General features: G+C 33.4%; 1 pseudogene; it reads right to left on the bottom strand.

Moving 5' to 3' along the window:
- Positions 1 to 497: 497 nt before the first annotated feature.
- Positions 498 to 9,315, bottom strand: LOC140691669 (olfactory receptor 6C2-like; annotated as a pseudogene).
- Between the last annotated feature and the right edge of the window lie 942 nt (positions 9,316 to 10,257).

Genomic DNA, 10,257 nt, shown 5'->3' with positions numbered 1-10,257 from the left:
GCCTCATAGAATAAATTGGGAAGTGTTTTCTATTTTCTCCAGGTGTTTGTGAAAGACTGATGTTTTATTCTCTAAACATGTGGTAAATTTCACCATTGAAGACATCTAGATCTTGGGTTTACTTTATGGGAAGTTTTATTTTTAACTTTTTTATTGAGTTATAATCATTTTACAATGTTGTGTCAAATTCCACTGAAGATCTCAATTTTTCAGTTATACATGAACATACATATATTTGTTGTCACATTTTTTTCTCTGTGAGCTTCCAGAAGGTCTTGTATACATTTCCCTGTGCTATACAGTATAATCTTGCTTATCTATTCTACATTTTGAAATCCCAATCTGTCCCTTCCCAGCCCCCACCCCCTTGGCAACCACAAGTTTGTATTCTATGTCTCTGAGTCTGTTTCTGATTTGTATTTGTATTTGTTTGTTTGTTTTAGATTCTGCATATGAGCAATCTCATAAGGTATTTTTCTTTCTCTTTCTGGCTTACTTCACTTAGAATGACATTCTCCAGGAACATCCATGTTTCTGCAAATGGCATTATGTTGTCGGGTTTTATGGCTGAATAGTGTTCCATTGTATAAATATACCACCTCTTCTTTATCCAGTCATCTGTCGATGGACATTTAGGCTGTTTCCATGTCTTGGCTATTGTAAATAGTGCTGCTATGAACATTGGGGTGCAGGTGTCATTTTGAAGTAGGGTTCCTTCTGGATATATGCCCAGGAGCAGGTTTCCTGGGTCACATGGTAAGTCTATTTTTAGTCTTCTGGGGAATCTTCATACTTTTTCCACAGAGGCTGCACCAAACTGCATTCCCACCAGCAGTGTAGGACGGTATCCTTTTCTCCATAGCCTCTCCAGCATTTGTCATTTGTGGATTTTTGAATGATGGCCATTCTAACTGGTGTGAGGTGATACCTCATTGTAGTTTTGATTTTCATTTCTCTGATAATTAGTGATACTGAGCAATTTTTCATGTGCCTATTTATCATTTGTATTTGTTTCTTAGAGAATTGCTTGTTTAGGTCTTCTGCCCATTTTTAGATTGGGTTGTTTATTTTTTTCTTATTAAGTCATATGAGCTGCTTATATATTCTGGAGATCAAGCCTTTGTCGGTTTCATTTGCAAAAATTTTCTCCCATTCCATAGGTTGTCTTTTTGTTTTACTTAATGGTTTCCTTTGCTGTGCAGAAGCTTGTAAGTTTAATTAGGTCCCATTTGTTTATTCTTGCTTTCATTTCTATTGCTTGGGTAGACTACCCTAGGAGAACATTTATGAGATGTATGTCAGATCATGTTTTGCTTATATTTTCTTCTAGGAGGTTTATTCTGTCTTGTCTTATGTTTAAATCTTTGATCCATTTTGAGTTTATTCTTGTGTGTGCTGTGAGGGAGTGTTCTAGCTTCATTCATTTACATGCTGCTGTCCAGTTTTCCCAACACCATTTGCTGAAGAACCTGTCTTTATTCCATTGTATATTCTTGCCTCCTTTGTCAAAGATTAGTTGACCAAAAATTTGTGGATTCATTTCTGGGCTCTCTATTGTGTTCCATTGGTCTACATATCTGTTTTTGTACCAGTACCATGGTGTCTTGATGACTGTAGCTCTATAGTATTGTCTGAAGCCTGGGAGAGTTATTCCTCTAGCCTCTTTCTTTTTCTTCAGTAATGCTTTGGCAATTCTAGGTCTTTTGTGGTTCCATATAAATTTTATTATGGTTTGTTCTTGTTCTGTGAAATATGTCCTGGGTAATTTGATAGGGGTTGCATTAAATCTGTAGATTGCCTTGGGCAGTGTGACCATTTTAACAATATTGATTCTTCCAATCCAAGAGCATGGAATATCTTTCCACTTTTTGAAGTCTTCTTTAATTTCCTTCATCAGTGGTTTATAGTTTTCTGTGTATAATTCTTTCACCTCACCTCTTTGGTAAGATTTCTTCCTAGGTATTTTATTGCTTTGGGTGCTATTTTAAAGGGGATTTTTTCATTACTTTTTCTGTTGATTCATCATTAGTGTAAAGAAATGCAACTGATTTTTCAATGTTAATCTTGTAACCTGCTACCTTGCTGAATTCTTCCATCAGCTCCAGTAGATTTTGTGTGGACCTTTCAGGGTTTTCTATAAATAGTAATGTCATCAGCATGTAGTGACACTTTTACCTCTTCTTTTCCAATTTGGATCCCTTTTATTTCTCTCTCTTGCCTGACTGCTGTGGCTAGGAATTCCAAGTCTCTGTTGAATAGGAGTAGTGATACTGGGCAGCCTTGTCTTGTCCCAGATTTTAGTGGGAAGCTTTTGAGTTTTTCACCATTGAGTACTATGCTGGCTGTAGGTTTGTCATATATAGCTTTTATTATGTTGAGATATGTTCCCTCTATATGCACTTTGGTGAGAGTTTTTATCATAAATGGGTGTTGAATTTTGTCAAATGCTTTTTCTGCATCTGTTGAGATGATCATGTGGTTTTTGTCCTTTCCCTTATTGATGTGATGGATTACATTGATTGATTTGCATATGTTGAACCACCCTTGTGTCTCTGGGATGAACCCCACTTGGTCATGATGTATAATTTTTTTATGTGCTGTTGGATTCTATTCGCTAATATTTTGGTGAGGATTTTTGCACCTATGTTCATCAGAGATATTGGCCTATAATTCTCTTTTTTAGTTGTCTCTTTGCCTGGTTTTGGTGGCTTCATAGAGTGAGTTTGGGAGTATTCCCTCCTTTTCAATCTTCTGGAAGAACTTGAGAAGGACTGGAAAGAGTTCTTCTTTGTATGTTTGGCATGATTCTCCAGTGAAGCCATCCGGTCCTGGACTTTTATTTGTAGGGAGATTTTTTTATTGCTAATTCAATTTCATTTCTAGTGACTGGTTTTGTTCAAGTGGTCAGTTTCTTCTTGGTTCAGTCTTGGTGGACTGTATTTTCCAGAAATTTGTCCATCTCCTCTAGGTTATCCATTTTGGTTCCATATAGTTTTTCATAATATTCTAATATGATATTCTGTATTTCTATGTTATTTGTTGTAATTTCTCCATTTTCCTTTCTTATTTTGCTTATTTGTGCTCTCTCTGTTTTCTTCTTTGTGAGTTTGGCCAGAGGTTTTTCCATTTTATGTACTCTTTCAAAAAACCAGATTTGGTTTGATTGATTTTTTCTGTGTTTTTTTAAATGTCTCTTTTATTTATTTCCTCCCTGATCTTTATTATATCCTTCCTTCTGCTGCCTTTTGGGGGTTTTTTCTCTTTTTCTCTAGTTCTTATAGCTGGTGGGTTAGATTGTTGAGATTGTTCTTTTTTGAGGAAGGCCTGTATCGCTATAAACTTCCCTCTTAGCACTGCCTTTGCTGTGTCTCATAAAGTTTGTGTGTTGTGTTTTTGTTGTCATTTGTCTCAAGGTACTTTTTAATTTCAACTTTGATTTCCTCATTGCCCCACTGGTTTTTTAATAGCATGTTGTTTAATCTCCATGCTTTCCTTTTTTCCTCCTTTGTATTTTTGTAGTTGACTTCTAGTTCCATGGCATTGTGGTCAGTAAAGATGCTTGATATAATTTCTATCTTCTTAAAATAGTTCAGGCTTCTTTTGTGCCCAAGTACATGATCAATCCTAGAAAGTGTCCCATGAGCCCTTGAAAAGAATGTAAATCCTAGTTTTGGGGGGTGTAATGCTCTCAAAATATCCACCAAATCTAATTTTTCTATTGTATTATTTAGTTTCTCTGTTGCCTTATTTATTTTCTGTCTGGAAGATCTGTCTAGTGATGTTAATGTGGTGTTAAGATCTCCAACTATTATTGTATTCCCATCAATATCCCCCTTTATCTCTGTTAGTAATTGTTTCATGTATTTAGGTGCTCCTATATTGGGTGCATATATATTGACAAGTGTAATATCCTCATCTTGTGTTACTCCTTTAATCTATGGGAAGTTTTTTGATTCCTAATTCAATATCTCTACTTTCTATAAATTTATTGAAATCGCCTATTTCTTCTTGAGTCAAGTTTGGTGGTTTGTATCTCTCTAGGAATTTGTCCATCTTCTGTAGGTAGCTTCACAGGTTTATGGTTGTTCTTAGTGTTCTCTTATAGTTCTTTTTATTACTGTGATGTTAGTAATGTCCTCCTTTTTCTTCTTGATTTTAGTCACTTGAATCTTTGTTTATTTGTCATGTTCAATGAAAGTATAAATATTTTCCCATTTTGTTGATATTTTCAAATATCTAACTTTTGGTTTTCTTGATTTTTCATATAGTTTTCAATTTTCTTTTTTATTTATTTCCCCTCTAATCTTTTTTAACATTCTTCATACTGCTTGTTTTGAGTTTAGCATTCTCTTCTCCTGATAGTGTTATGGGAATTTTATAAAATTTTTTCCCAGTTTTATGAGAGTCTGTTGACATACAGTAGTGCTGCATGTCATTTATGGTGTTCACCAAAATGACTTTACTTACATATATCTTGAAATGATGACCACAGTAAGTTTAGTTAACATTCATCTTATATAGATACAATTTTTTTTCCTTATGGTGAGAACTCTTAGGATTTATTCTCTTAACAACTTCCAAATATACCTCATAGTAGTGTTACCTATAGTCATCATGTTCTACATTACATCCCCAATACTTGTTTATCTTATAACTGGTATTTGTATCTTTTGCCTAATTTCTTCCAATCTATCCAAATCCCCGTCCCTCATCATCACTACCCTCTCCTTTCCGGTAACCACAGATGTGATGACTTCTCCTATGTGATTGGTCTTTTGTTTGTTTGTTTGTTTTTTAGTTTCCACATACAAGTGAGATTTTACAGTATTTGTATTTCTCTATCTGACATATTTCACTTAATATAATACCCTTAAATTCCAGCCATGTTGTTGCAAGTGGCATGATTTCCTATTTTTTATTGGTGAATAATATTCCATTGTATAATGTGAAACATTTACAGTTCAAGGGTTTTTTTTTGCGCTTTTCATTTATTTTTACTGAATCAGTGTAAAATAAACTGTGACTTAATTTCTTTCACTTGGCAACAGAAATTTGATCAGCTGTCATTTTGTAGATGGAAATGTATTTGAAAAAAAAGCTTCTTTATTTACACCCAAATGTATGTATGCCCAGACCTGCACATTTCATAAGACTGTATGGTCAATGTTTTATTTTTATTTCATTTTTTCTCATTCTACCCATTCTTCTTCCTGATTGCACCACTTTGTTTCTACTTTAGATAACCTGCATTAAAATCTGTTTTCCTTTAATATTCTATTTGCTTAATGACTATGTACAAATAAATAGATAAAAATGTGTTTCCACAATACATAAGTAATGTATAATTATACACATATGCATGCTCATATTAAAATTTTGAAACCAAGTATACTGATGATATCTCTTGTTCTAATTGTATTTATACCTTCTTTACATGTGTGCTGTTCTTTTGTGTTAAATTTACTCTCTTGTTGCTACATTTTTACAGCTGTTATGACTGAAAAAATATTTGCTCATTGATTTCCTGTTGCTTATTGCTATGACAGCCTATTGATTTTTAAATAATACCAATTTTTTTGACAAAAGTAATAAATTCCTTATTAACTTCCTTGCTTTCCTAGTAGAATATCTTCAGTTTTCTGGGTATGGAAGAATTTCCTCAGGATAAAAGAAATATGTTGAATTGCATCCATTTTAAGATATCATCAATTGTAAGACATATCATTATATAAAATATCAGTTTTGAAAAAAATGTTGCCAATTAAACTATGAACGATTGATATCATCCATTGTATGACATACCTCCGTTTCAGAAAGCAAAATGTGAATGTCTTTAAAATCAATTCAGTAGTTTTATTTATCCCTTCCCATATTTATCCTGATGTTTTAATTTCTTCTGTTACTGCATATGCAAGGCTTTCCAACAAAATGTTGAACATTTATGTTTTGTATTCATTACATTCATTGGTGTGGGGTTTATCTATGCTGTTGGACTTTTGAAAGAACTGGCTTTTAAATTTGTTAGCTTATTTAATTGATTTCATTTTCTACCCTTAGTAAGTTACATTTTTCATTTACTTTTGTTTTATTTTATTTTTATTTTTCAAATTTATTAGGATAAGTTTCTCTCTTTTTGGCTAGTTTACATTTTTGTAAGTAATGAATACGTGTAAGATAATGGAATTCCTAGTGAATACAGCTTTCTCAGTGTTCCGAGTAATTTGTGAAGCCTTGTCTGTATTTCATTGCATTCCAGATACCAATTAGTTAATTTGGTGTAAGTACCATCATTTCTAAGGAATTTTATTCGTGTGGATTTTTCAATTCAGTGTATCTAACAATTGAGATTACTATGACCAAATTTGGACTCTAAAAGCTTAATTTGTGTTAGATGTTGGCACAGGTATCAGATACACTGGGGAATGTTTCTGGCTTGACTCATAGTTCTATAAGCAGTAGACAATAGTTTTCAGGAAAAAATGTAAACTTTCTGTTAAAAAGAGCATGATTTTTCTTAATTCAGACTTTCGTTGAGTGTGCACCTAATGCATCATCAAGTGTGCTCACTAAACTTATCCTGAAACTCAGACCTAAGTCTCTGTGATCATTCTGCAAAACTTGTTCCCATACCCTGTCTGTATTCTCTTAAGTAGTCATGTCATTTTATAGATTATTGCTCTACCTTAAATTAAATCGTTACTTCTAATCCATTCTATTCAACACTTTGCAATAATTTCAGCTATAGATTCAAAAGAATATTTCTTAAATTTCATCCACTGTTTATGTGTGTTCATTGTAGTAATACATATTTTCTCTGTCTTCTCAGTATTGGAAGTAGTATTATTCTCTCACATTTATTTTAAATTATGTGATCATTCATTATAGACATTTTATGTAATTATGCCTTTCATGTAATTATTGTCTATATTTGAGAAGAGCTATCAAATTTTACCCTATATTTACCCTTATACCCAGAGTAGTGAATTTTATTTATATTAAAGTAATTTTATAAAGTTACTTTCTTTTCAAAGTGATTTTTTTAAGAAGTTGACATGCAAAACTATCAGTTATTGGTGTGAATAATAAAGATACAAAAATGGCTTGAGTAGGGCTCAACAGAATCTCAGTTAAAGAAAGGTTGAGAAATTTGCTGTTACTCACATGTGTATTATTAAAAAACAAAGAAGATTACAAGCTTCAAAAATAAATCTCTGTGGCTATTTATTCTTGTTTTTGACACAATGTTTTTTTAATTTAATTTAATTTAATTTAATTTTTTCAAATGAGGTGCCACATTTGGGGTTTTTTTCTTATTTTTTAAAACTTTTTTCATTGAGTTATAGTCATTTTACAAATCTGTGTCAAATTTCAGTGTAGAGCACAGTTTTTCAGTTATACATGAACACACACATATATATATTCATTGTCACATTTTTTTTGCTGTGAGCTACCACAAGTTCTTGTATACATTTCCCTGTGCTATACAGTATAATCTTGTTTATCTATTCTACATATGCCTGTCAGTATCTACAAATTTTGAACTGCCAGTCTTGACACAATGTTTTAAAAATATTATTTTCTCTTACTAAGATGAGAGCAAGGCATTTCTTTTGATTAAGTCCTTAAAGGCTTTCTTAACTTTATTATTTCCAAGGTATAAATAAATTGGTTTAATGTAGGTGCAACAGAAAACATGAGCAGTGAAACCATTTTTTTAATAGTCACTTCTTCCTTTGCTGCAGGATTCATATAGATGAAAATGCATGTGCCATAGGTGAGGGAAACCACAATCATGTGGGAAGAACAGGTGGAAAAATCCTTTTTCCTTTGCTGAACAGAATAGAACCAAAAAATTGTCTTGCTGATGTAAACGTATGACAGAACCACACAAGTAAGAGTCTTATTCAGGGTCAGCACAGCACAGATTATAACAGTCTGTTCCATTAACCATGGGTCTGAGCATGAGATTTCCACTAAGGGAAACGCATCACAGGCAAAATGATCAATCTTGTTAGAGTCACAAAATTTTAGGTTTAAACCCAGCCTAAGTGGTGGGATTAAAATACGCAGACCAGCCATCCAACAAGAGATGATAAGACTCCTGCAGACTCAGCTGCTCATGATGGTCACATGATGCAGGGGTTTGCAGATGGCCACGTAGCAGTCATGGGACATGGCGGCCAGTAGATAAAACTTTGTTACTCCACATGGGTCAGTGATAAACACTTGGATGAAATAAGCATTGTAGATGATGACCCTGTCACCTGTTGCTATGCTATGCAGGTATCTGGGGATACAGGAAGATGTGAATGAGCTAAGAAGGAGAAAATTTTTTTTTAAAAATAGTACATGGGTGTTTTAAGATGGGAATCCACAAATGAGAGTGTGATGATGGTCAGGTTTCCAGTTACACTCAGTGTGTAGTTGATAAATAGAAAGATAAAAATCAGCACCTGTAGCTCAGGGTCATCTGTGAGTCCCAGAGGAATGAATGTTGTTACTGTACCACTTCTTGCCACTGACTTCTGACTTCTTTCCAATCTCTGTGTGATATTCACAGAAATTTGCTTATAGATTGTAGAGTATTTTAACTGACTTAAAATTAATGTTTTTAAGCTTTTATATTTAATCATACACTATTGTCTATAAATAAATATGTGTAGTCACATTTTACGTCTTGCTAGTTTTTAGGTTAAGTGTGTTTAATTCTTATAAACTACCTAAGCCATGATGCTCACCCACCAACCCCTGCCACGTAGTCCACGTGTCTGTTTTTGCATTATCTTTCCTGAATGTGTGTATGTTTCCTGCTGATGCATGTGATGACTGCCCTCTCTTCCCTTCTGCACCTTCCAGTCAATGAATTATCTTCATTGATGCTACACTAGTACGGATTCAGATGTTTCTAATGTACAATTAGTGTTTGATGTCTCGGAGTTTTCTGACATCAATCAAGAAAAATTATTTTCCCCTTGTGTACCTGGTTCATTTGTTTTATGAGTATATTTGCTTTATTGTTTGACCTATTGCAATCTCTTCTTCCTGAGATTGGGCAGTCTAGGTTGTGACCGTGTACTCAGCTCCAGTGTTTCCAAAATAGAGAAAAGTCACTAATTGAGGATTATGGCTACACAAAAGTTAAAATTCTCTTAGTAAATTTAGTCTTCCATTCAAGTAGTTATATCAAATTGAGATGTAGAAGGAATATAAAAATACATATATATATTCATATTCAGTCTACCCACCTTCCTTTCATTTTTCTCCTAACCTCTCAGATGATATGTGCATCCTTGTGAAATTTACTCTGCTCTTCATCTTTGACCATTTTTCAGTTCTTGAAATATATCTCTTTCTATAAGACATTGCAACTTACTTTATAATAGAAATTAGTAAACAGATTGACAATAAAGTGTAAGTATCTGTTTTCTGAGTATTGTATCTTTCAGAGTGCTGAATGTGAACACAGGGATCTGTAAGAGGTTTTCATTCCAGTCACAGTGTTATTTGTAGGGAGGATGAGAAGAGGAATGAAAGGGCATGCTTGTATACTTCTTTATACAGGAAGACATTCTTTTTAGTTTGAGGTTGAATACACTGTGTATTTCTTATATTTAGTGAGATAGAAATTTTTTTTACGTATCTTAAGAAATCTCCCAGGCAGTGAGATTTATCTACATAAGGGAAATTCATTCTAAAATTTGACATCTGAATAATGTATCTTATATACATTAAAAATGTAAATTATTACCAAATTTCATTTTTGTTTCCAGAGGAAAATATAACCTAGATCCTACAAAGGCAATTACAATCAAAGAGACAAACTTTATCATGCTTACTCCTCTGTTAATAAATCAGAGCTTCTAATGGTTGTTTAAACACAGCAAATTTAAAATTACAATGTTAAAGTCATGTTTTAATAAAGGTATTTGTATCTTCACATTCAGGGCATGTCTGGGAATACATAGATCTCTCTTTGTTCAGCATCTCCAACAAATTGGGAAGATTTGCATATCCTGCGCTTAGTGCTATTATAAATATTCAAATATTTTCTTGCTTTCTCCATCACTAAAACAAAAATAAATCATATTAAGGGCTGAGGAAGTCTCCCCACTGAGTGGAGGAGATGCATTTTAAACCATCAGGACACAGAGACATGCTTTTCCAATGTGCAATGTGACTTTTCTCTTTAATTTGCTAAAAATGCCACTAAGTGAAAAAAAGAAACAGTCCCTACTGACCTGCAGTCAAGAACCATTA

This window comes from Vicugna pacos, chromosome 36 (genome assembly GCF_048564905.1).
Source record: "Vicugna pacos chromosome 36, VicPac4, whole genome shotgun sequence".
In the NCBI taxonomy this organism is placed as follows: Eukaryota; Metazoa; Chordata; class Mammalia; order Artiodactyla; family Camelidae; genus Vicugna; species Vicugna pacos.
Note: the sequence above shows the minus strand (reverse complement) of the source record. Positions and strands in the feature narration are given on the sequence as shown.